Source organism: Manacus candei, unplaced genomic scaffold (genome assembly GCF_025592945.1).
Source record: "Manacus candei isolate 608988 ecotype Guabito, Panama unplaced genomic scaffold, ASM2559294v1 h1tg000016l, whole genome shotgun sequence".
Taxonomy (NCBI): Eukaryota; Metazoa; Chordata; class Aves; order Passeriformes; family Pipridae; genus Manacus; species Manacus candei.
Window position 1 is genome coordinate 5,858,214 of NW_026138064.1, and position 26,464 is coordinate 5,884,677.

The window sequence follows — 26,464 nt, forward strand, 5'->3', positions numbered from 1 at the left end:
TGCTGAGATACGTACTATGTGGTTTCTTGTTAACCATATAAAATTTGACTTCTATGTAATACACATTCGTTCTCATACAGAAATGCCAAGACTCATAGTGGAAGGTAACCAAAGAGCTGATGCTGCCACTGTGACTGTCACAGTGCCTAGAACTCTTGAGCAAACTAAATTATCTCATTCCTTTTCCCATCAGAATGCACGTTCTCTAAAAAGACAATTTCAGATCACCATTAACCAGGCTTGAGACATAATCCTGTCATATCCAGACTGTCAAAAAATTACCTCAATGCCATCCCAAGAAGGGGTTAATCCCTGAGGACTGATAGGCAATGAGGTGTGGAGGCAGATATCACACATATAGCTGAGTTTGGTCAGCTAAAGTGTGTCCATGTCACAGTCGACGCGCACTCCTGATATATAAATGCCACTGCACATACTGGGGAAAAGACGAAAGATGTCATAAAGCACTGGCTTAACTGTTTTGCAATCTTAGAAACCCCAAAAAAGATAAAGACTGACAATGGTCCTGCTTATAATTCAGCAAAAGTCAAAACCTTTCTAACAGACTGGGGAATTTCTCATTCCACAGGCATACCTTACTCACCTACGGGATAGGCGATAGTGGAGAGAGACCACACCATACCTAAAGGACATGCTGCAAAAACAAAAAAAATGGGGAATCCATCTCTAGCCCACAGGAACATCTGTGGAAAGCAACATACATACTAAATTTCTTAAATTGTGACAATGCAAACCAGAGTAGATATGAAAGACAACATAAACCTCAAGCATTTTCCTCTCCAAAACCACCTGTCATGATAAAGGATGTAGCAGGTATGTCCCAGGGGATGCAAAGGGTGCATCTTGGGAGATGAAGTCCTGAATGGACTACAGGGACACATGCGCAGTGTGTGTCTGGGCTCCCACTGGCTAGCCATGTCCCCCAGGGGGCTAAAAGGGGGCTCCTGTTTGAAATAAAAAACATTTGGCTGCACGCCATCAACAAGCCAGATCAAGTCTCTTTTATTATATTAATAATAAGCCACAAAAGGACTTAATATCGAGACAGTGGATGGCACCAGTGGATCTTGTGATGTGGGGGAGAGGATATGCTCCCATATCTACATGCACAAAACATCCAGGTGTGTCAAACCTTATATCGGTACACCTTCACAGCAGAGCAAGTGCCAGAGGTGACAATCGAAGAGACTACAGATAAAGACACATAACTGATGATTATTGCTGAGATTAACCTGTGTGGCCGAAATACAAAAACATCATAAGTATGCATGAGAAGAGAGAGTGAGGTGGCTGCCTGCATGAATGTCTATGAGTGAATGAGAGAATTTTGTGAACATATGACTATATGTGAGTGCACAAGCACTTCAAATCTAATAAGCCTTGAAAAGGCTGCACTTACAAGACAGCACTACCTCAGCCATATTGTCACACTAGGAAAAGTTCAGTACACAGCACTTATCCCCCCCAGAAAAACCCTTTTGTTGAAATAAAGTTGAATTTTTCCTGTTCTATGCAGACCCCTAGAAAAATAGAGGTCGATGTTTCACCCAGTTACACAAGAAACCGCAGATTAATAAACTTGTTCATTCCAGTTGCATACAAACTGTTAGAAAAGAAAAGTTCAAGTTTATATAAAGTAATTCCAAAAGGTTAGAAGAAAAGTTCAAATAAGTCTACTTGTTAAAGAATCAAGATCTTTAAAGGTAAGGCAGGGAGCTGAATCACTGTGATATAATAGTGATTGTTAAAAAAGGTTCAAAAGGCTTAAAGATGTACTGTTCTACAATATGCACTGTTCTGTAATCCATAAAGAAACCAGGGAGACGTGGGGTTCATGTTACAGGAAGAATGCCTCAGGAGCATCCTGGGAAATGAAGTCCCCTCGGTACTCCAGCATACACGAGCTGTGAAGTACTCTGTTGTGATTGGTTGGTAGGATCACGTGTTATGACATTTACTTTCAAAGTGCATATAAAAGTTATTGTTTGTCTTGAATAAACGGATTTGGTTGCTGACCTCTCAACCAAGCGGGTCCGTGCCGATTTATTATTTATTATATTAATAAACCGCCACATAAGGCCACATGAAGATTGTCTATGTAGATTTCATAAACACTGTTCAAATATATTTATTAGTTTAGTTTTCCCTTTTCAAGCTAAATTTTAAAACAGCAGGCAGGAAGACTTATCCAATATATATGTTTCTATATAACTAAACCAGAAAATTATTTCTCATTGTGCTATGCTTTGATTTTCAGTGAAATCTCTTCCAAGCTTTTTTCTGAAGTTATTCCTGCATGCAACTGTCCCAAGCAGAAAGGATGGAAGCTCCATCGAGCTTGTCTTCCTTATTATTTAAACTCAAAATGAAAAATTATTCAACAATAAGAGCTAAGCAAAAACTAGTTTCCATTCCCTACCTGTAGGAGTCTCTGTCTAGACCAGCTTTGATAAGTGCTCCTACTACTTTTTTTTTAAATTTAACAAGGATAAAAAAATAAGTAGAGAAGCATTCATGGTTTTGATGTAGTGGAATGTACTAGGGTTTGAATTACTTAAATTATATAAAGTCATAAATGCAGAAAATAAATTTAAAATATTTTAATCCCAGAGTATTGAACCAAAACTCACACTTCCAAAACTTCTCCTAGGCAGCCTTTTCTCTGGCATCAGATGTCTGGCATAACTTACATTGATTTTTCTGTAGACAAAATACTAGATTACAGGAATAGCAAGGTGGTTAGTATTTAACCTGTATCTAGCATACAGATCAGAACAAGATGACAAAAATAAGACTATGTGTACACTGAACATTTTGTATTTGTTGTGTTGTTGTCTTTTTCTCATAGGCAAAGTTAATTATTGTTCAATTAACGTCATCCTCTAGATCATTACCAGACACATGAATTAGGCTTGTTTTCATACTGCATCCTCATATCAGCACATTAATTTCTATAAGTTTGCCTGATACGAAAAGAATGTACTCCCTTTTTCTACACTGCTAATGAGGCAGTATTTTCTTTCTTTTTCCATGAATTGTCTGAACTGTATAGTTCAATGAGTTTTGTTCAGATATGCTTCTCTTTCTGCATCTCAGAAGCCACATAAACATAATTTGGTGTTCTCTGTTTGACAAATCTCTGCTAGCTTTTTTCCTTAGATACTTTCTGTCAGCAAGAGATAAAGTTGTTTAAAAATACTAGCAACGCACAAGTTTTTCAGTGTTCCTTTTACTCTGTTAGCAGTTCTTTCAGGTTTGAGCTTTAGACTCTTGTTGTTCAGATAGTTCTCATATCCAGTCCTCATCTATTTTAGACAAGAATGCTATACCAACACAGTCACAAGGAAGCCCAAACCCTTGCACTTCTTAATGAAAAACTATTGCAGAATACCTTTAGTAGTCAGAAACAGTCCTCTATTTTACAACTTAGATATACCTTTTGAGCATTTTATAACCATTTGTTCTTTTGATGCCAATATCTACAGGATTTTTTTCTACTATGTCATTTACAAAGAATGATTGTATCCTTTTTTTATTCTTTCATGTTATGGGCCAAAAACCATAATGCTCTTCCAGACACCTCTTCTAATATGGATCCTTCATCCTGTTGTTTATTCTAGTAAATTTCCCTTACACCTTCTCCAGTTTCTATCTTAAATCCACTGTCTGGACTATTTTGAATATATTAAATAATCTTAATCCTATGCATTTCAGGCTTGATTCTAATATTGACAAAAGTGCACTGTTTTGAAAACAAAAAAGAGATGCCAAATATATACTAATGTTATTCAAGGAAATGTCAGAATCATATGAAAAGTAAAATAAATGATAGTTTATTAGGGAGAATTATTATTTTGAACCAAGTCTGGGATTCTTCTTACACGAAGAACAGTGGCAAACAAGAAAATTCTGCAGAGCAAATCTGTACTCACTCATAAAGCCAGAATTTAGAAGGAAGGAAATTGGATTTGAAAAAAAGGAAAAAGTGTGTAATAAAAGCAATTGCTTTCAATCTTAGTCCTTCTCTCCCAGTTCTATCATCAAAACGTTAAATTTTTCAACTTTTCAACCTTCACTTTATTTTCATGGAAGTGTTTGTTACACTTAAGTTTCTGGAAAGCTGGAACAGCATGACTACACAAATAAACAAAAGGCTTTAAAATTGTACTCCGAGTCAGTCAGAGAGGCGAGATTATAGCGATCAGTTTAGAGAGATGCACATTTTCATTTTAGCAAGGGAAATAATAGCACTGTGTCCTAGTTAGAACAGCTGGGACTGATTCATCACTGGATGGGTGTAGCCCAAAACTGTGTATTCTACAGCCTTCCATGCCATTTTCCCAGAAACTGTTGTCAGTAGAGGCCTGCGAGGTGGGGGGGATGTTCCTGAGCACCCTCATACCCTTTTATGGACTAAGCACCCTCATACCCTTTTATGGAATTCCCCGCTCTGAGGGAAGGACTGAGCATTCCTGCCTGAACTGGAGAATATCTAAACTTGGAGTTTCGGAACCTTTTTACCACTCGTGGGATCCAGAGGAAGACTGCAGCTCACAGCTCTCAACCAGACTGAAACCACCACCCTCAACTGGACTGCAATCACCACTCTTGACCAGACTGCAACAGCTCTCCCACCAGCAGGTTTTTCCCCTCTCCCTTCCCTTTGGACTCGGTGGGGGAGGGCCCAAGGAACACCACTTTGTTCATGCCCCAGGGTGCTGGGTTATACATTTGGGTTTTGTGGGTTAAAACCAGTTGCTTGTCTGTATAATCGTACTTATTGTATTATTTTATTAAATTGTTATTCTGACTTATAATCTCTCTTTTGAGTTGAGTTCATTTCCCCTGCTGGTTAACTTTTAAACCAGCACACACTGATATTATGCAAATCAACGACCTAGAACCCCTCAGAAAACAGACAAGGAATGGCTTAGAGGAATTCCATTGTTATGGATCAGCAATTACACAGACTCCATACAGTCCGATGGAGGGAGCTGATTCTCAGTTCCTAAAAAACTTCATTAATATTCAATATAAACATGTAATTTAGCATTATTGAATTCACTCTTTATTGTAGGGGGCGTGTCCCAGGGATGCAAGGGGTGCATTCTGGGTCTTGAAGTCCCTGGACAGCATACTGGTACATGGGCAGTGTGCGCCCTGCTGTCATTGGCCAGGTGGGTCACATGCCCCCCCGAGGGTATATAAAGGGGGCATTTTTCTTTAAATAAAGAGATTTGGCTGCTTGCCGTCTGAGCTGCTGGGTTGTGTTTTATTACGTTACATTAATAAGCCACACTTTATAATAAATCTCTTCTGGATTTTCAGGTTTCACTGTACAGTGTAAGAAAAGAGATCTCTTTCCAACTTAGTATGGATGCTAATATCTGGTTTGAGTTTTTCAGAGAATGTCTGTCATCTTGAATAGCCAAATGAGCAGCTGGAATACAATTCGACCTTGTTTCATCGTGTGCAGAAGTGAAAGATTGACATTTTACTACCTCAGCACTGCTCAGCTGTGACTGCAAATACCTCTCTAAACTTAGCTGTAATTTGTTCTGTGTTCTCAACACTCTGGCCAGCAACATCCTTTTTAAACTGACTGTTTACCAAATATAGGTGAGCCTTCACTACTCAAGTACTTGTTAAGTTATCAAAAAGAAATACTTGCACTCATACTGAGCTCTCCATTTTAAAGATAAGAGAAGTGACAGGGGAATGTTTTTCAGAAACTGAGCTGTGAATGTTACCTCAGAGGAAGATGTGGACTGTTATTTTCAAAAACTGATATGTCATACGGTATTTAAAATGCAGATGTGTTCCAAGAAGGTCACATAAGCAGAATACACAAGAAAAAAAAAACAACCACAGAAAACAAAGGTCCTCCCATGAAACCAGCTGACAGCTAACATGTTATAGCCTTTGTCTACAACCCAGGGAATCGTGTAGTGTAGACATGGAAGGTCTTGCAACATGATTCCACCCACAGCTGTGTTAGGTTCCCTCCATTATGTCACATATGAAATAAAAAACCTGTGTTGAATAAAATTATGGTTATTAGGTGGTGTGGGGTGTGGTGTTTTATCTTTTTTTTAAAGACAGGCAGATCCACTGTTTTTTAAGTTGACTTTCTTTAAGGGGAAAAGAGAAAATTAAACATGAAAAGTGTATAAAAGCTGGCAGTCCCCATGCTTGGTCTGGATGGCACAGCAGTTACTGAATGTGCTGGCTGGTTTCCCTTATCTGCTGAAACGCTCTCCAGTATGCAAACAGTAGAAAAGGATCTTAAGCCAGATTGTGATTTCCAAAGAAGGACTTACCTCATGTAAGGGGAACGTCTGTTTTCACTGTTTCTCTCCTCCTAATAGCAAAATAAGAGGAAAAGTGTATGTATGGGGGATAACTGGAGGTGCAAGGGGATCCTTTGCACACAGAAGCTCCGCTGAATCTATGAAGCAGATCTGTTTGTGCTCTTATCTCACCAGAGGCCTACTGGCTGTGCTTTCTGTGGTCTCCAGGGGTTCCTATCCTTCTGTTGTCAAACAGGTGGTGAGTAAGACATTTTAAATGCAGGACTCATTTATCTCACTAGGCATTGTAATTCTAACACAGACAGTCAGAGCAATGGGTCCCATAAGAGTTGTTTTGGGTTTTCCTTTTTTGCCTATTCATTTCCATGGTCTTTTGGGAGGCAGAACAGATACCTACCTGCAGAAAAACTGCATTCTTGAAATCTCACTGTTACTTTTATAAATGTTGTTTCTGTTTAACTCATTGTCTCAGGAAGTTATTCTCTGAGATAAGAAAAAAATAAGTTAGGTATCTATAATTTTTTAAAAGTTATTTGTTAGTGATAATTGCTATTCATTTAAATGTCTTGAAATATTTACAATTTATTCAAAAAAAACCACCAAAGGGCTAATGCTAGTCTTAAAACAACATATGTTGTTACATCTCTTTAAAATTTGACAGTGTACACAGGGCAAGAAGAAATACTGGACACAAAAATTAGAAGATGAAATTAAAAGCAAAAAGCTGTTCCACTTCATGTAACAAGATAATTTTGACCCAAGCAATCATCAGACTTTCAGTGGTGTATTTCGAAGTATAAAGAAAGATGAGAAGCTCATGCCATTAATCTCATCCACAAAGTGAAGAAAGTATTTTAGGTGACAGAGGGTAACCCCTGAAAAAGTAGACAATAAGATACAGTAAAGAGGAACTAACAGAGTGTAGTAGGTAAGTTTGTCAGTAGAAAGGCTTGCAGACAATATATTGACTTTTAGAATTAAAGAATCTCTTTGCAAAGGAAGACAATACAAAGTTGTTTCAAAATAGCAAATCAAACACGGCATTTTACTAGCAGGTAGGTATCTGTTCTGCCTCCCAAAAGGCCATGGGTTTTCCACAGAGCAGCTGTTGAAAGTTTTAAAGGCAGAACTTCGGTACAACATGAAATACAGGGGCCCCAGGATGAAGACATTTTTTCCTAGGGCTGTTTTTTTCTCAACTAGTGCTCACAGGTATAATTGCTGCATCCCTCAGGATTCCTCAACAGGAAAAGAAGCTGTTCTGTGTCCATGTTGGAGAAGATACAGAGGGCTTTCAGAATGGTAATGAAAGTTTGCCTTCTTTAAGGCACCTCCCTTGATAAAAGGTACTCCCTTGTCCAGATGATTCTCACTCATCTCTCTCTGTTCTCCAACACATGTCCATTATTTTGTATTATTAAGAATACATATTGTTTAAACATTACAGTAAAGCAAAACAATTACACTTTTAAAGACTGTATTATCCTAAGTCCTTCCTAATAACGTATGTTTGTTCTGGCTGAAGAGTTTATTATTTCTGTTTGCTTCAAAAACACAAAATCAGCCTATCCTTTCAAACCCCTTTTTTTAAAGAATTTTTTAAGAGCTGCATAATTCTAAATACAGGTAAAAAATGAAACATTTCTGATTCTGTTAAACTGGTTTATTGTTTTGAAATTATAACTTTGAAAATAGAAACACAGAAAACAAAATTAACAAAATAATGCTTTCAAACTAACCAGGAAAACAGAAACTCCTAGGCCTGTAACTTCATGAAAGAGTTTGCTTCCTCCAATTTTTATAAGCTTAGAAAATGGAAATCTTATTTGATTTTTTTTTTTGTAACTGTATGGGGGTGAATTTATGCTGATACTTTTGGTCTGTGTTTGGCCCAGACAACTGTAAAAGTTTTGTTCTTTCCCTGCCAAGTTATGAGAAAACAAGTACTGATAAATGGGTACCTTGTCCTTGGAGAGAGAGCTTTTCGTATAAACTGTTTTAATTGGTATTCTGTGATTGGCTAATCATCCTCCAAAGTTGCTTGAAGGAGAGACTGAAGACTATAGTGATGAAGAAACGCCCACAGACTCATGTGGAAAAGACCCCCCGAGTGCAGTATGCAGGCTCAGGGAAAGCCATGTGTGCACAGAAGAGATGCACTTACATAACCAAAGGGGTGGGACTGAGGGCCTCTGGCTGGGCGGTGATGATCACTCCTGCCTAGGCTGAGGTCACTCAGTTAATTGTATAAAAGCAGATAGCACCTTCTTGGAGTGGAGCTAGCTTCACATCAAGGACAACGTTGCCTTTTGGCAGTGACCCCTGCCAGTTTGTGAACTTCCTGACTCTCCAAGGATGCAGCTTCTGCTATGGGTAATTATAGGCATGCTAGGTCAGTAAGATAACTTTATGGGCAACAGCTGGGGAACTGGGGAGGTCATGCTGGGGGCTTATTTCTCTCCTCCTTCCTCCCTTTTGGGTTTGTTTGTTTCGTTGGCCACCTCTTGGTAAGAAATATTGGGTTTTGTTGAGCTTTCAATGGTGTCATGGTTTCAGTATGCTTGAACCCTCTCTAATATAGTAACTCAGAAGTACTCTTATGAACTCTTATGAACCTGTTTTTCAATGCATAAATAAGTTAGGGTATAGCTGAAGTGGTTTGAAGAAAGAGCTGTCCAGTTCTACTCCTGAATCAAATTGTCACAAACATAATAGAGACTTTTGAAGTCTTCATGTTGTTGCAACAGAAATACTAAAGCATGATCCATATTTTTAAAACTATTTTGAACATCATTAATAGTATAAGTTACTAGTGTTAATTTTTAGATCTTATAATGCATTATGTTACTAAAACTTACTATATTGGCACAAAAGTATGAAGTTGATTTTTCTACATGGAATCTCATTTTTTTTCTTTCAATGTCACTTCTGATTTACTTTTATTTTCTTTATTTTAGTTTGGGTTTGGTTTTTTGTTTTTTAATCTTCTGTGTTCTGCTTTCACTTTCACAAGCTCTGTAGTTTTAGAGGCTACAGTAAAAACAATGACGCTAAAGGAATAATTACTTTTTTGGAATAAGAACTGAATTACCTACACTATTACCTTAAATCTGTATCTTAACTGTTTTGTGTTTAATTTGCAGTATTTATGTCATCTGGGCTACATCAAGCAGAGATAAACAGTGGCTGTAATTATTTAGAAATGAAATCCTTGTGCTATAGTCTTGGTTAAGCTATGGCTTTATATCAATAACAAGTCTCTCACTGTGCCATTATGAATACATGTACAAAATTCATGGATTGATTAAAAAACTTCTAAGATGCAAAGACTTTGTTTTATTTTGGAGTGGGGTAAATGCATGTGCAAATTACCTGAAACTGCAGTTGCAGTTATTCCTGCTGTTCTATAAAGTTAAAGGACTTATTCCCAGCAATTAACTGAGATCTTGTTTGTTTACACAGATATGTAAGAAGTTGGAAGTACTTTTTATTTATGTCCCATGTCATTTCCTTCTCTCCAAATTAACTGTTCTTCCCAATATGACAAGTAGACAGGAGAAAAAGTGTATTTCATCGAAGGTGATGTGATGGATCGTGTTGCTCTATATGTTCCCTAGTGGCATTCTAGCATCATGGAAAGATTTACTTTTTCTCATTCATGTATCATGGGGCGAAAAGTGCTCTTGGAGCTGATGCTTAACAATTTATTTTTTGAGGCATCTGAACATGTTTTCCAGCTTGACCTTGGTTGACACAACATCCCAGACAAATCTTGGAGTTGTGTTTAGAATGTGACATAGTACTGCAATTTTGAATTGTTTCCTTTTGCTCTTTTTTCTCATTAAGAATAAAGTCTAATAATAACAATTAGCGTATTTTAAATTAAGCTATATGATGCAGTTTATATTCAATATAAAGCTTTAAAACAATTCTTATGAAGATTTAGATTTTGGAAATTGTTTCCTCTTGCACACAAAGTATGTACACTTTGTTATTTTCACATGTAAGGACCCTAATTATAAAAATGAAATTATTTGTAATCTTCCTCAGTTCAGCAATTTGTTACCCTATGACCCAGACTTAGAACACTTGCATTGTCAAGCTTGGATAAAGACATCTGAAAAACTATCTTCTCTCAGGGTCCCGTTTTCTTCATAGGATCTCAAAATCCTGTCTTCTGCTTCCAGTTTTGACCGCAAATCTTTTTTTGTTTTAATAAAGATCTTTGCCTGTTTTGGTAACTCCTTAATATTTTTCTTTTTATCCCCTTCAGGTTCTGACTTTTTTGTTCCTATTCTCTTAGAAATCACTGAATACTCTTAAATCAAAGCAGGGAGTTTTCTGAGAACTGAGTTAATCATCTCTTCTTCTAAATAGTCTTTTATGGAAGAGGTTCTTTTTGTAAGACAGTCTGGACATCCCTGATTTTTTCTGATCCCTCTTTGGAGTGATGGCACAGTAGACAAGTTACTCAAATGGCACAGTAGACAAGTTACTCATTTGCAAAGTCAACAGAACATTTGCTTTGTCTTCACTTTTTGATAACTTTAATCAATGTTGTCTCCCCTCCTGCAATAAACTTTTCCATTATTTTGACATCATTTTAGGGGAAAAAAATCACAAAGAGAAAGCAAGTTTATTCTGTAATTCAGCACTTGAAAACTCTACTTCCATTTGTCAGCATGAACTCATTAGGCATATGTTGTCAGCATAAGTATCAAGCATCCTATGAAAAACCTGTACTTCTAATTTCTTAGTGCAGGTCCTTCTTACTTTCTCAGTGAGCTACGCAGGATACTTTGCTGCCAGTAAATAACAGGTCAAATGCTCTTTATTCTCGTTTTCCAACAGGATCATGACGAGAAGATGCCTGTGGGTACAAATCTTCTGACTCGGTGCTTTCTGTGTTGCAAACTTGCTAGTCCACACAGTCAGAAGCAATTACTCAAATAAGAGCATAAAGAAAACAGAGTTGTAATCACCATTCATTGGTTTAGAAATGTCATGCCAGTTGCATTTCAGACATCATATGACATTAATACTAATCAGCATATATTAGCAGCCAAACATGTTCGCAACTGCTCTAACAGCTGAGTGCCTCCAAGCTAAATTGATTTCATCCCTTAGACACCCATTAACACCTCTCCTTCCCATTTAGATAATAGAACACAGTTGTTCAGGGGTGTTTATGAAATCACATTCATTTGATTGATAAGTGACCTTGACTGAATGAGAATATATTCTTACTGGAATTTAAAGAATCATCTTCCTTTCCAATAACCTTGCCAGAGTTCCAATAACCTTGCTTCCAAATCCTTAAAGAATTAAGTAGTCACAATCAATAAATACTGAATTTATTTTTTTTTTCTTCATGAGAAATATGTTCAGGAGGATTAAGCTTTAAATAAAGTTTTACATATGCATACTAATATTCTAATTGTAAGACGTGCTGAAGAAATCTTAGAATAATCATCTGCTTTTAAAAATAAATAATTTTTTAATTATTTGGGGTTTGTACCTTAATCCATTTTGAGCAACTTACTGGTTCTAGTAAGCCATTCTTACTAAGATGAAATGAAATATTGAAGCTTCATATATTGTTAATTTTATAGGACAGATAACCTAGCTATGATTAATTAAGAATATTGGAAACCTCTGATACAATGCCAGAAAAATAAAAAATCAGTTCAGTATAGGAAGGTTTTCTATAGTTGCATTATAAGAGTTTTTCAATAATAGATTAAACACACTAAATAATTAAAATGTCATTTGATTGAAATCAGACCATTCTCCTTGTATTTCAGCATTACATCCTGTGACAGGCACAACTGTCTTTTCAGCTCCAAATAGAGAGGCAATCCTTCCTTTTCTGTACATTAACTCAAGAAAAACATCAGATAGCATTTAAAATCAAATTAAAAACACTGACTTGAATATTTATTTTAAGAATTTAAATAAAAAGCTAGGGTTGGGATGGATGCATGAATATACCTAAAATCAGTTTATTTGGGGGAAGCTACTGAAACCCACCTTTCTTTGTTCCAGAGAAAATACTTGGGATGTGAAGGTGCAGCCATTATGAGTATCCACCCAAAATGCAATTCCCAGGGGCACACATTTGAAGGCTGGAGCCCTGCTCATCCTCATTATGCAGCTACTGTTGCTCCTGGCAGGATAGAAGGACACCTGAGCAGCATCACCTCTGTCATAGCAGCCTCAACTGCAGCATTTTCCCAACTTTCTGGGGCCCTTGGTATGAAGTTGAATACAAGCAGCCTGAGGAGCAGATGTGGTTCACCAGTTACTAGTTGGACAGAATCAATTAATTGCTCTGTTGTGATTAACCATTTTACTGCCCTTTTACAGCCTTTTCTGCTAAAGCTGTTTAATATATTTTTAAAAATATTATAAAAATAAAATGCTAACTGAAATAGAAATTTTCAGGTTGTAAGAGCTCCCAAGTGCAGGTGTTTTATGTATAGCTGGAAAGCCTCAGCAGACAAGACAGCGGGAAACCCACCTCAGTATATTCCATACAACTAGCAGATGCTGGAAGCTACAAAGAGATCAAATGTGCCAACTACCAGATTCTGAACAGGCACTTGAATGGATGTCTTCCCCTTTACAAGATAGCCCACCCAACAGAGAAATATTTGTTTCTCCTTTAAAAGTTTTAAATGCAAAGACTAATTTAGAGATGTTTTTGCCCGAATTTGCAAGTAACTGATACAAGTTATTTCCACTGTATAGAAGAGCTGCTTATACTCAATCTCATTTACGTGAGGGAAAAATGGAAGCAAAAGCATTCCAGAGTCAGATCAAATTTATTCGCATAGGTTAATTTAAGGGGGTTTTTTTGTAGCACATTTTCTCTATTCCACCACTATAACTCTTTCAATATTTTTCTCTCTACTGCTAGAAGTGAAAAGATCAGTCAAACATGATCCTCAAGATGGGATGGTCACACAACTATGCTCTTTTTCATGATATTCCTTACACTAATCAAGGATCTCATGTACTTCACAGCTCAGCAGCCACTGTATGAAGTACACTTTTCATCTCTTCTTAGTGAACAATGCTCTGTAACCTGCTTTCTAACAGCAAGCTAAATCAGTAAAAGCTGCCTTTGGGGACAGGTAGTAGGGCATCTTGAGCTTTAGCTGCACTGGAGTGCTCATCACTGGCTGCAGCACAGTGCCACAGGATTTTCTGCTTCAGGGTTTGCACATATCAGGTGTGGGGAAGAGATGCCACAGCAGAAGCAGGAGATGCCAAAGCTGTTAATGGGGACTGGGAGTAAGAAGCCAAATGCACCTTCTGTTCATGGTATGGAACTTGAAAGCCTGAGGTAAAGCTGAAGACTTACATGAAGACCAGGATTTTACCCTAAAAATAGACAAGAGAAGAAATTTTGGACGCAGACATAGCTGACACAGCATAAGATAATGAACATGGGACAAATGTTCTTACTCAGTTCTTCAAGTGTTCAGGAAAATAGGGGTTAATACAGGCAAGAAAAATGCTAGGCTACTTTTGAATAAAATAAATGGGGTTGCAAAAAGCACATCAGCACTCTTTGTCCTAATTAGAACAACTGGCAATACTCCAGGCTTTTGCCTAGTTTCTTGGGTCAAAAAGCTTGAAATTATTTGATTATATATGCAAAATAAACATCACAGTCAATGTTACAATAATTATAATAATAATTTTACATGTAATGCATCATTATCTCTCATTAATTTTGAACTGGCATGGTAGAAGGGACATGGGGTATTGTCATTGAGTTCAAACACGGCCTTTTTTGGGTTCACAGAATTTTTATTAATCCTTTAAAAATTGTTCTTATGTAGGAGGCATGTCCAGTGGAACAGTGCAGGGGAATTGTCCTTATGTAGGAGGTGCAGGGGAAGCACCCAGGGCAGGGAAGCCCACGGGACATGTGTGGAAATATGTACCCTCATTGGTCACCAGGTCACATGGTTTTAAGGGATAAAAAAAGCACCGGGTTTGAATTAAAGTCTCGTTGATTACCATCTCATCGGGGAGCTGACTCCATTTCTTTATTATATAAAGACCCCACACAACATTCTTACATCATGCTATTTATGTTTTCACCTTTATTTCACAGGAATGGACTGCTCTAAAGCAATAGCAGGAAAGAGAGATGGAAAACTAAATTATAACTTGATATACAGGAATAGAACATGTAAAATAGTTTGTTCACATATATTATTGCCATGTATTATTCTCTCTGATCATAAAGCCTTCAGGCTGATTTTCAGTTGCCAGATGCAAACTCACATTTAATTTTAGGGTTGGAATGTCAAAAAGGGTGAAAGTTATTTGCCTAATTTCTGATTACCAGATGTTTTAAGTTACTGAATGACATTTGAGTACCTATTGGATCACAATGATTGCCAATCCAGGATGTGAATGTTCAGGGTACCCTGTTTGTTTCTGCTGTGAACAATTCATATTGGTTGCTCTGTTAAAGAAATTGATATCTATAACCAATCCAACAACAGGTGGCATCATTTTTATATTTTTGCCAGCACCGATGTATCATATCACAGCAGATCTATGAGCAAAGATTTTAAATTGAATGTATTGTGGGAGAAGACTGCTAGTGTCTTGAAAAATTAATCATTTTATTATCCTGAATGATGTTTGAGATGAGGAAGGGAAAAAAAAAGCCAATAGATCCTATAAACTCGATTTTGCCATCAAAGCCCCTGGTATGATTGAAATTCCATAGGCTGTGCACACTTCACTGCAATGTCTTTTCCTGAAAATAAAGGTCTACACTCATCACTGATACTGTTCTACTTTTGCCTTAGCTGCTTCTCATTTCTTAGCTCCATCCCAGCCTAAGCCAACACACCGACTCAGCCCTACTTCTGCATCATGGAATCCTCCTGCATCCCCATCCTTGCTATTGCCAGCACAACTGCTTGTAGGAACATCCTGTGAATAAAACTGGGAACTAATCTGACAAAAAAAAACTTGAAAAAATTGGAATGTCAGGATTCAGATTAATATCTGTACATGTTGCCCTCCTTTCCCGGGTAGTTCTGCTAACACAACAGATGGCTTCACAGAGGGGGGAGACAAAGGAATGAGCAGCATGAAAACAGGCAGCTTATAGTAAGACACGCATTTTTAGTCTACCACTGAGTAATAAAGCAAGATTTTAACTTGCACTTAGTTTCTGTAGTGCTGATATTTCCCAGAATTTCTTCGGAGGGGAAAAAAAACCTGCCCTGAGTTCATTTGCACATGATTTTATTCTTATGCTAGCTTCATGTGCACCACATTTTCAAAGAGACGGTAACATAAGGAAGACTCATCTCGGTTTTGTGGGGTTTTGTTCTCTTTTATCTTTCCTGAATAATCAATGTTTGCATTTCCTGTGTGGGTATAGAAGTCACACCGGATGTCTCCTCAGTCTAACTGAAAGTCCACCAGCTCAAGATTTTTTCTGCAAGATTAGCCAAAACCAGACAGCTAGTGAAGAATATAGACATATAGTAACATTTATAAAAGTTAACACTCACTGAAGAAGAGTCAAACTCATTAAACTCCATTGAATATTCCTAAGTATTTGATCTGTTGTATCAGAGAGGAAAAGAAAAGAGATATTTGCCAAGAGACCTGTCATTCTAGATCTGTACTGTAATACTTTGCTCCATGGAGGCAGTAAGGACCCTCCTTCCAACTGCAGGCTGATTCACCTGCAACTGGGATAAAAAAAGAAGCAGGAGGAGTGAGATGGTACTGGTAGAAGCTTTGCATGACTTGGAAGGGGGTTTGTTTTCCTTTGCTGACCAAAACTGAAGAGCTGGACTTCTCAAAGGGCAAAGACAAGAGGGTATGGTTGCTAGTTTGGGCCAAACAGTAGAAGCAAAACTGAGGTACATAGTCAGGTGGTGGTGAAAAAGTGTGCTACTCACTTGCCCAGAAATGAGAATAAGCAATGCAGAGAGAGTGGTTAATACTTATCTAGTAAAGAGGTCAAGCAGTTCCTGCTAGGCAGGACACAGATAAGATAATGTGGTAGTTTGGCAAGGAGGATATCATGGTTTGTGTAAGATAAATACACTGCACATTGTAACTTCTAACAGGATTTTGTTTTGTATGTCTTTTAAGCTGTCTTGGAAAGGTGTAAACACTAGCCTTAAAAAAACTCACTCAATAATGAAAGGTGGAAGGAGCAATTTTAAAGTACTATAGCTGTCCCATAGGCCAGAAGTGACTAAAAAGTCATACTGCAATTAAAGTGCTCTGCTCTCCCTGCTCCTAGAAAAATAGAGATATTGTCAGGTTTTTCTATTACCTTAGTGTCAGCCCTGGAAATATTTGTCACCAGAAGACATAAAAATACAAAAGACTGTGTATGTGTTCTTAAGCCAACCATACTGGAGGATTGTGCTCTGGAGGCAACTGGGTCATTTCACAGGTAGAATAACAACATTCAGAAATTAACATGGCCCGAACTAACTATATGTTTGTAAGGAATGCTCATCTCATAGGTTGCCCAAGTTTACATGGGATCAGATTACTAAGGAGATGGAAGGGATTGGCCTGCAGAGCAGTGGTGATTTTAATGAATTCAAAGACCATTGCATTCATGACTGATTTCCTTTTTGAAGTTTTCCATGGTCTGTGAGGACTCACTGGCTACAGGAAGTGACAGGTAATGAACAAAACTCTCTGGTGTGGTGGAGTTCTATTTTTTTTTCCGAAAGTTCTAGTGTGCTGCCAGTGTAATCTTTCTAGGGATGGGGATATATTGCTCATAGAAAGACCATGTTAAAAAATTATGTATGACGTGTTCAACATCTAATTTTTTGAGAAGAACATGTTCTCTGAGAAGTTCTTAAACTTCTGTACACATGACTCTAACAGGAATTAATAGAAGCCCCAAAATGTATCCAGGCACTTTCCTCCATTTCATTCTTCAAATTAAAACTGCACAGCAAATGTAAGCAATCTTCAGTCAAGAAGGTTTCAGGTAGACGGGGTCCTTTGTGTTTAGCTCCCTCTTTTCTGAGACAAAATGAAGAAGCAGACAGATAATCCCTTAATCCCCAATCCCTCTCTCTTGGGTCCAAGAACTAAATTAATTTAGCATAAAGAGGCAAATTTCTCATTGTACCTGTGTTTTCAGTTTTGTGGCCTGGTGTTAGATAGGTTCTCTTCATAAGTTGCATATGAAAATAGTTGAGTGTCTTCATTACCTCTTCATCAGTTCAAATGGAGCCTCTACAGGTACAGCTCTTTGGGTACCTGCTTTAACTTTTCTTTAATATATTGAAGGGAGTGGATGTCTTAGGTTAGAATAGGTAATTGGAGACTCTTCTGATAATCTGTATACGTCAAGAAATACAAACCTGATATTTTTCTGATGAGCATATTTTCCTAGAATAAACAAATGTTGAACAGTAATTCTTCCTGTTATTCATACACAAATAATCAGTCAGGCTGGCTCTGTTTTAAACAGAAGAGTGGTTCAGTCACTAAACTTATTCATACCTCAGTTGAAATGATCAGTGAGTGTATCAGTTTTCTTTAATTTCAACATTAAAGAGTTTTGTTGATTGTGGGAAATGCACTGTAAAGATGTTTCTTTCACGTATGATAAACTAAGCATTTCTTAGATAGAAAACAGACCAGGAACTCTAAAACACATGATCAAACAGCTGTGGCCATCTATGGTTTTACCAACTTGCAGTTGCTTGTCATCAAATCTCTGGTAGAAGCTACTTATATATGACAAAGTCAACATACTTCATAGTCAGCTGTACACATGTCAGGACTACAACAGAGATCAGCTTTGTCAGCCACACTTTACATTAAAGGTTTGGGCTTGCAGAGCAACTAAAGCTCAAACACTTACTTCTGTTTTCTGACTCAACCACTGGACAAAAATTAGAAAGAATATTTCTCAGTTATGACCAGCTGGATCATCTCAGCAGCTTTCAGCACCACTGAGCAAAAAGTGATACTGAGATCTTGTCAGTTCTTAAATGTAAACTGCTCCTGTCTTATGTTGCTGTTTGTAACTAGAAATACAGATACACCTGAATTCAAATGCTTTTAAAAAGAGGAGGAACACACATTTGCTTGGAAACTCTTTCATAAAGTTGTAAGATTATGAGCAGATTTCCTAGCCTTTCTGCCCTTAAACTTGTTTCCTGTTCTTTCATGCGAATACAGTATGTTAACTGGCCTAAATTTAAGCCATTCTTGGTTTTTACTAACTGACATGGTAGGGTAGCAGATATAAAGGACACAGCAATCCTTTTATAGCCAGCTCCTCTCACTAAGCAAAATCTGGCAACAGGGGAATCCAAGTAATTTAATAGATGTGAAAAAACATGTATGTATGCAAAGGATGCCTATTTTAAATGGCTTTTTAAAGTCCAACTATTTCCTTTTGTGATTGTTACATGTTGATGGCAGACCTATATAACTAACACGACAAGCATTTAATAGAAGCTAATATTAGACTGTAGATCTAAGGCAACCTTAGCAATTTTAGATGGTTAAAGATGGTAAAAACTTGACCTAGAGGTTACAATCACTTAAAAGGAATAAATAAATAAAAAAAATTACAGTCGCCATTTGTTTTCCTGATACTACCAGGTATCTGTTTGACAGAAAGCTAAAATTTTTGAGAGAACCAGATTAAAATCCCAGTGTCTCCAGTCTGCTTTCATTGTGCTGTAATAATTAATAAGAAAGGCCTTTGTCCTTCAAATGTATTTGAATAAAAAGATGCTTTAAATTTTCAAGTATCATAGTTCTTATTAATTGTTAAACCAGTCTAAAAGCAACTTGGAGACTAATATAAACAGGCTCTGGGTGAGCAAGATACCTGTATGGGTAACTTTCTATAAAGACGGACAGCATAAACTATGGACTCCAAACGCCATTTATGTTTAAGACTTTCTTATTTTAAAGACATAAATTAGCCAGTGATTTTTAGCTTTACTAACTTTCAGGTTAGTTAGTATGTGTCTCAGTTCAATGAGACTGAAGTGTTTTGCTAAGGAGGATGAGTTATGAGGAAGACCAAGCTCCTCCCTCTAAGCAATTGTAAATCCGAAATTAAGAGGCTCCAATTGAGGAAGTATGGAGAAAGAAAAGATAACAGCCCTTTATTAAAGGATGTATGTGTATTGGCAGAACAACAAAAAACCCACAAAAACAACTAAACAATAATCCTGTACCCAAAGTCCCCTCCAAGAAAAAACAGTTCAATACTTTCCGCCCTTTGGTGCGATTCTAACCACGATTGGCGGGGGGGCTGTTGGGCTCTGGCAGTCGCCGCGTGAGGGCTCCAGTGCGCAGGAGAAGCCGAAATGGAGACCTCCCCCCTCACTGAGAAGGGGAAAGGGAAAAGGGGGAAAAAGGGGCTCTTCCCACAGACTGATGCTATTGGTGGCTGGCTCTAGTTGGGGTTCCCTCAAAGGTTCCTTTGCAGAAGCGTCAAGCCTCTCCAATGAAATCTGAACAAGTCTAGGTTGGGGACAGGACAGGGCACAGGAGAACAGAGGAGAACTGGAGCCAGAAGCAGCCAGATGACCCAGCTGAAAACAAAGTTCAGACCCACCCCCTGTACACCCCCTCCCTGAATCAGGGCAAAAGTGCAGTTTCTCAAAGAGGGGGAAAAAAAACCTCATCACCTCTCCCTCCACAGTCTTCTGAGGACTATCAGTGTGGAATGTGGGTCTGCTAGTTAGTGCTTTTTTGTGTGTCAATCACCCTAGGCAACCACCTTCCCCCTCTCTTGTTCAATGCCTTCCTTTTACAGTGATGTAAGGGAAAGAAAAAATTCCCAGCTTGTTTTGTTTAGAACAAGTAAACCTATGACAGTATGCCATATAAGAGAGACTAATTCAAGCTACTCTTAAAGTTAACTTCTAATACAACTCGTGTAATTGCAATTCACTAATATATTTTTAGTTAATTATTTTCATAGACTTATTATCATGGATCTAGTGAGTAAGAGTTGGGCATAAAATGTGGAGATATATCCTACTCTTCCCTTATCAAGAGTGTTCTCTCTGAAAGCCATCAGGAAACTTCCTCATCTTTGATAGCAGTGAGTGTCTCTTCTCTCTGAGGGAGACCCAGACATGTATCTCTCTCTAAAGCATATGTTTCACCACCAAACTATACCACAAAATTAAGGCAATTTTAGCAGGTTTTCTGCTCCTTTTTTGCCATGCTTAAAGTTTGCATTTCTTTAGGTTTTGACTATGTTTGGTGTGTAAAAAACTGGATCAAGCACCACCCCTGCAACGTTTGGGACATGGAATCTGGAGAGAGCTGTGGCAGTTGATAGGCAGTGAGAGAAGAATACACAGAAATCAATGTTAGGTACCCAAGGCATACTGGCATCAGCAACTGACACCATTATTTGCCTTAAATTTGCTTGTGATAGATTGCAGGTCACCTGGAATTTGGAGGGTTACAGTGTCATACAGATAGTATGACATCTACTAAGATTAATAAACACACTTGTGAAGCCTCAAGTATAACTTGCGAGACTGAGTTCTGTTTTCACGCACAGGTAATCGGATATATTAAGCAGTCATCCAATTCCAAACTCATAAACACATCACACTACAAAATAATGTCTGATATAGAATGCTCTCTCCTCATCTTGGATCAAGTTTGAGGCTTTATTCTTTATTCCAAATTCCTTATTCTTGAAGTATACAAACATATTGCAGTACTGGTAGAAAGGTCCCATGGCTTTCATGCCATTCAGATTGTGCAATGAGCTGCTTACCTGCACTTTAGTGACATTTCATTATATATGGCATTTACATGATACATAAAAGATGCTGGTATTTGCTTCACTTATTAGAAAATAATCCACAACCATTCAAGAGCACTTGCTTCCAGGTTGTAAATTATATAGAGCAGGTGATGTCAATTTTAGCATATACACCACATCCTATTCCTTTCTGAACAATTAGCCTTTTCCAAAAAGATTGTGACAAGTTTTTCTTCTCTTATTTGAATCATTCCAACATGTTTCATTAGTAGATGTGGGATAGGTAGTAGATAGGTAGTAGATCGGTAGTAGATAGGTACATACTATACATAGATCCTTCTCAAAGTAGGAGCTAGTGCCTGTTTCTATCTTTAGATAACTAGTCACAGAACCAACAGAATGGGTGTTTAAATACTCTTTTGCATAGTTTTCGCAATCTGGTTTTAGTGTGGGATAATTTTTTGAAAGAAACCTCAGAGACTCAGGCTCACACCTGTAAAATTTTGAAAGTTCCACTCACAGTAAACAAACACTGATAAATTCACATGCAATAACTTCCATCCTTTTTTCTTCCCGACAAGGCTTATCAGAAGAGTGAAAAATTCAAGTATGAATGTCTTTGAGATTCAATAATGTTCTAAGTAATACTGGTCTTTTCAACAGTCTATCTTGTTTTCTTCAATAACAGATCCAAAGGAAGTACAAGGCAGCCAGATGGCCAGAACACATCTTAAAGGGAAAAAAAAAAATCAATGTGAGAAGATTATATAATAGAACAAAGTATTCCTTCTTCATTCAGAAGAAGGATTTTTTTTTTTTTCTGAAGCATGGAAATCTGCCAGACTGGCCATATTGCATTAGAAATATCACTGTTTGGAGTAAATGTGAACTGTAGCCAGTTTCAATCAGTCAATATTAGCCCATCAGTCATTCCAGACTCATCCTCTGTGAACCTAAACAGGCATACATTGTCTGTAAACCATTTTCCCCTGTACTGAACTGTCCTAGTATTCCCCCCTGACTTCCTACAAGAGTGCTCTTTTCTTGAGCTTTTTAACCGTATCACAGCACCTTTCCCTCACATGTAGCTGAACCTTTCATATTAACTGGTTTAACCAGTCCCATCCACCTGGCATAAGATCTGTTACCTCTCACAGGGAAATACAGTCTGAAAGATGTGACTGCTGACTTACTTTTCTGTCTAAATTAGCTGCCTGTAGTGTTCATTTTTAGAACTGTAAAGATTTTATGATACCCAGTGCCATGCACTAGTCTCTGCCCCAAGAAATAGACAAGAATAATGTGTCTTGTCAGCATAAGGAAAAACTACAGCAATACTATATGTACATGATATACTATAATGTATTATAAAATAATTATAAGTTATGAAAAGTGATCAGAAAATACAATGTCATTTACTCCTCATCATACCACAGAATGGCTGAGGTTGGAAGGGACCTGTGGAGATCACCTGATCCAATTCCCCCTGCACAAGGGCATATTGCTGGGGCATATTCAATATTTGGTATCCACAGGGATCCCCAGGTCCTCCTCTCCCCATCACCGTGATTGATAAAAGATTATTGAGAGTGGCCTTGCAGTGACATCAGGTCGGTCATTCAGCACCCATGGGTGCACCTCATCGGGGCCCATGAACTTATCTAAGTCCATTTTCCTTAAGTATTCCCTAACCAAATCCAAGGAAGAGGTTCTTCTGCATTTTACTTGCTCCTTCCTTTCTTCTCCCTTTCCTGTTATATGGACTATGGGATTCCTGAGGGCTGGCCTTGCTAGTAAAGACTGAGGAAAAGATGGCATTCAGTACCTCAACCTTTTCCATGTCCTTTGTCACCAGGTCCCTGCCTCAGCAGCAGCAGGCCCTGGCCTTCCTTTTGTCACCTCTCCTTGTTGCTGCTGATATCCCTTGATAGATTCAATTCCATTTGGAGTTTAGTTTTTCTAGCTTCATTCCTTGGATGCTGAAACAGTGCTTTTGTTTTCCTACCACCTGCCCCTCTTTCCACCCTCTGTAGGCTTCCTTTTTGTGTTTGAGTTTTCCCAGGAGCTCCTTATTCATCAGTGCAGGCTTCCTGGCATTTCTGTCTGACTTCCTACTTCTAGGGATGAACTGCTCTTGACTTTGGAGAAGGTAATCCCTGAATATTAAGCAGTTTTCTTGAGCTCCATTTCCCTCCAGGGCCTTATCCTTTGGAATTCTGCCAAGCAAAGTGGCCAAAGTCTGCTCTTCTGAAGTCCAGGGATATGATTTTGATTTTTGCCCACCTCCCTCCTCTCAGTGTCACTGCAGCAAAGGCTGCCTTCCACCTTCTAATCCCTAAATGAGTCCCTCATCACTAGCAAGTAAGAGGTCCAGCAGATCACCTCTCCTCACTGGCTGCACTATCAGTTGTGTCAGGATGTTGTCACTGATATAATGCAAGAACCTCCTGGATTGTTTATGCCCTGCCAATGTGAGGCTGCTCCTGTCTTTAGAGGTCTTGATTCAGTTGCTGGTTGCCCTGATAGAATCCCTGATGTCTCTACAGAAGAACACATGGGGTAGCAGACAGAGGATTAGACAAGCTTTGACGCTCCCTCCGCAGTATCCTAGATCATATACCCAGCAGGCAGAAAACTTCATGATGATCACAGAATCAATCAGGTTGGAAAAGACCTCTGAGATCATCAAGTCCAACCTCTGACTGAACATCAGTTTGTCAACTAGACCCTGGCACTAAGTGCCACATCAGTCCTTTCTTAAACACCTGAAGGGACGGTGACTCCAACGCCTCCCTGGGCAGACCATTCCAATGTCCAACCACTCTTTCTGTGAAGAACTTCTTCCTACTGTGTAACCTAAACCTCCCTTGCCACAGTTTAAGACCATGCCTTCTTGTCCTACTGCTGATTGCCTGGGAGAAGAGACCAACCCCCACCTGGCTACAACCTCCTTTCAGGGAGCTGTAGAGATTGATGAGGTCTCTCCTGAGCCTTGTCTTGTCCAGGCTGAACAGCCCCAGCTCCCTCAGTTGCTCCTCACAGGACTTGTGCTCCGGTCCCTTCACCAACCTTGGTTACCCTTCTCTGGACACACTCCACCTCCTCAACATCCTTCTGTTACGACCCGCCCCAGGAAAAGGGGAGGGGGGGGTAACTCAGGTTTTTATCAATAATTCCCTTGGGATGGATTAAAGTGAAACGACACTAAATAATCGGTGTCTGAAAACAAAGTCTATTTTAACAATCTTGTATCAACAGGTATGCTAGCGTTTTGGGTGTTGTCATAAACAATTCAACATAGAGATAACCTCTGGGGGGGAGAAACTGCTTAGGGGAGAGAAAAAACATTTGTTTCCAAACTTTTTTCGTACAGGTTCTGGCATTCCTGAAGCTAAGCAGGGAGGCACACCAAGGAACTGTTTAAACTGAAAACTCACCAAAGAAAAAAGATACATTTTCAGTCAGATTTATTCCTTAGTACTGTTCGCTGTGATACCTAGTACCGGTATTTGGAAAAGGAAGGATTTCAATGTAACAGCTCCAGAGTAAAAGAAGTAAATTATAAATGCACCACAGTTCTTGTTAACCATGTCTTGATATACTTGCACGTTGTTTCCCCTATCCTAGCCTTGTTGTTACGGAGCTGATACACAGTCTGACATTTTATGAGTGCTGTAGAGAGTGCCGCAGTAGCTGACCATGGGATTCTGTTGATCCCCCACTCCCCACCCAAACCAGATCTTACTTGGATGAAGGAAATACAGGAGAGCCCACTGAATAACATAATCAAGTAGCTCCATAGAAAATATTGTTATGATCAGCCTTTTGTTTACAAGAAAATCAAAACCAGAAAATTCAGAGGGCCTTCCATTTGAATATTTTTAAAGTTGTTCAAGAAGCACCAAAATGAGTAGCATTATTCCCATTTGATAGCTGAACTGTCCACAGATTGTGTGCCTAGAGTGCCTCCCAATCTCCCTGCTTCTTGTTGTATAGCTGTCAGATCCCACACTGTTAAAGCTCCAGTGCTCTATACCATCAGCTGAAATAAGCACACCTGTTCTATCCAGAACTAGCAAAGGACAAGTGCAAAAACCCTGTAGGAAATGTTGACAGCATGATGCTGTGTTGTACATGTGAGCAGTTTAATTATTCATCAATTTCAAAACTGGAGAGTCCTCTGTAATATCATGCCCTGATCTAGACTTAAAAATAAATAAAATGCCACCCAGATCCACGCAGCTACACAATGATGTAGAAAATCTAGCAAGATGCCCTCTAACTCAAAGTCAGCTGAGGGGACAGCTGAATGATGCACATGCTCAGCAAAAGGCTGACATCTTTTCCATATTCTCTGGTTGCTCTCCCCACTGTCATCCTCTTAGTATTACTATCCAGGCTGAGCTTTAATCAATTTGCTCTCAGCCATTCCACAGTCTCCACCGAGCTTTTAATGAGATGCTTGATCACACTATCTGTGCGGGATGCTACAGATACAAGATTTCCTCACAGACTTCCCTAATTGCAATTGCCTGACACTTCTATTGAGCAGAACCATGACATAATCCCATCAAGTGTCCTTCATGCTAGAACAACTACAAATCATTTAATGATTTTTCACTTTCTTATTTAATAACAAAAATAAATGCACAAATCCAAACATGGAATAAAGCAGATTTCTAAAGGCTATTTTGATGTCTCAAAATGTGTTTAATTTAGTTTTGTCTTTATTCTTTGGAGAATTCTTGTATCCTACTTTGCTACAGTAATAGGATTATTGAGCTTAACTGCTTATGTTGGAAAATAAAATACATTCACACAGCTAATGTTGATAAGATAGAATTGCTGCAGCCTGGGAGGTTACTAAGAAGTGTCTTCCATAGACTGTTTTTTACTATGTGTGTGTTGGTGTAGTCAGCTCCCATCCCCCAGCAAAATAAAATCAGAGTGCCTCTTTTAACTGCATGCATTAATTCCCTCATATTTCTTACTGTCCTTCTCCTCTTTCAAATGTTTAGTAGTGTTTTACCTTTGTGCTGCTGTAGTTATACCCTCTATTTCTATGCAAAATCACTCACTCTTTTAAGCTGGAATGAACTGGGACTACAATGGTGACTGTGGGATGTCTCAGGGAATTTTATTTCAGAACTCAGTAATAATACCTATCAGTAAAGAATGCCTGCAAGACACAGTGACAAACATATATAAACATGCATATATTATATATATATACACATTATATATATATGTATATATGTCTTAATTACTATGCCTTTCTTTTATTTCATATACAACTAAAATTATCACTTACTTTATTCAAGGACATTAATTTTTCTCTGTAACT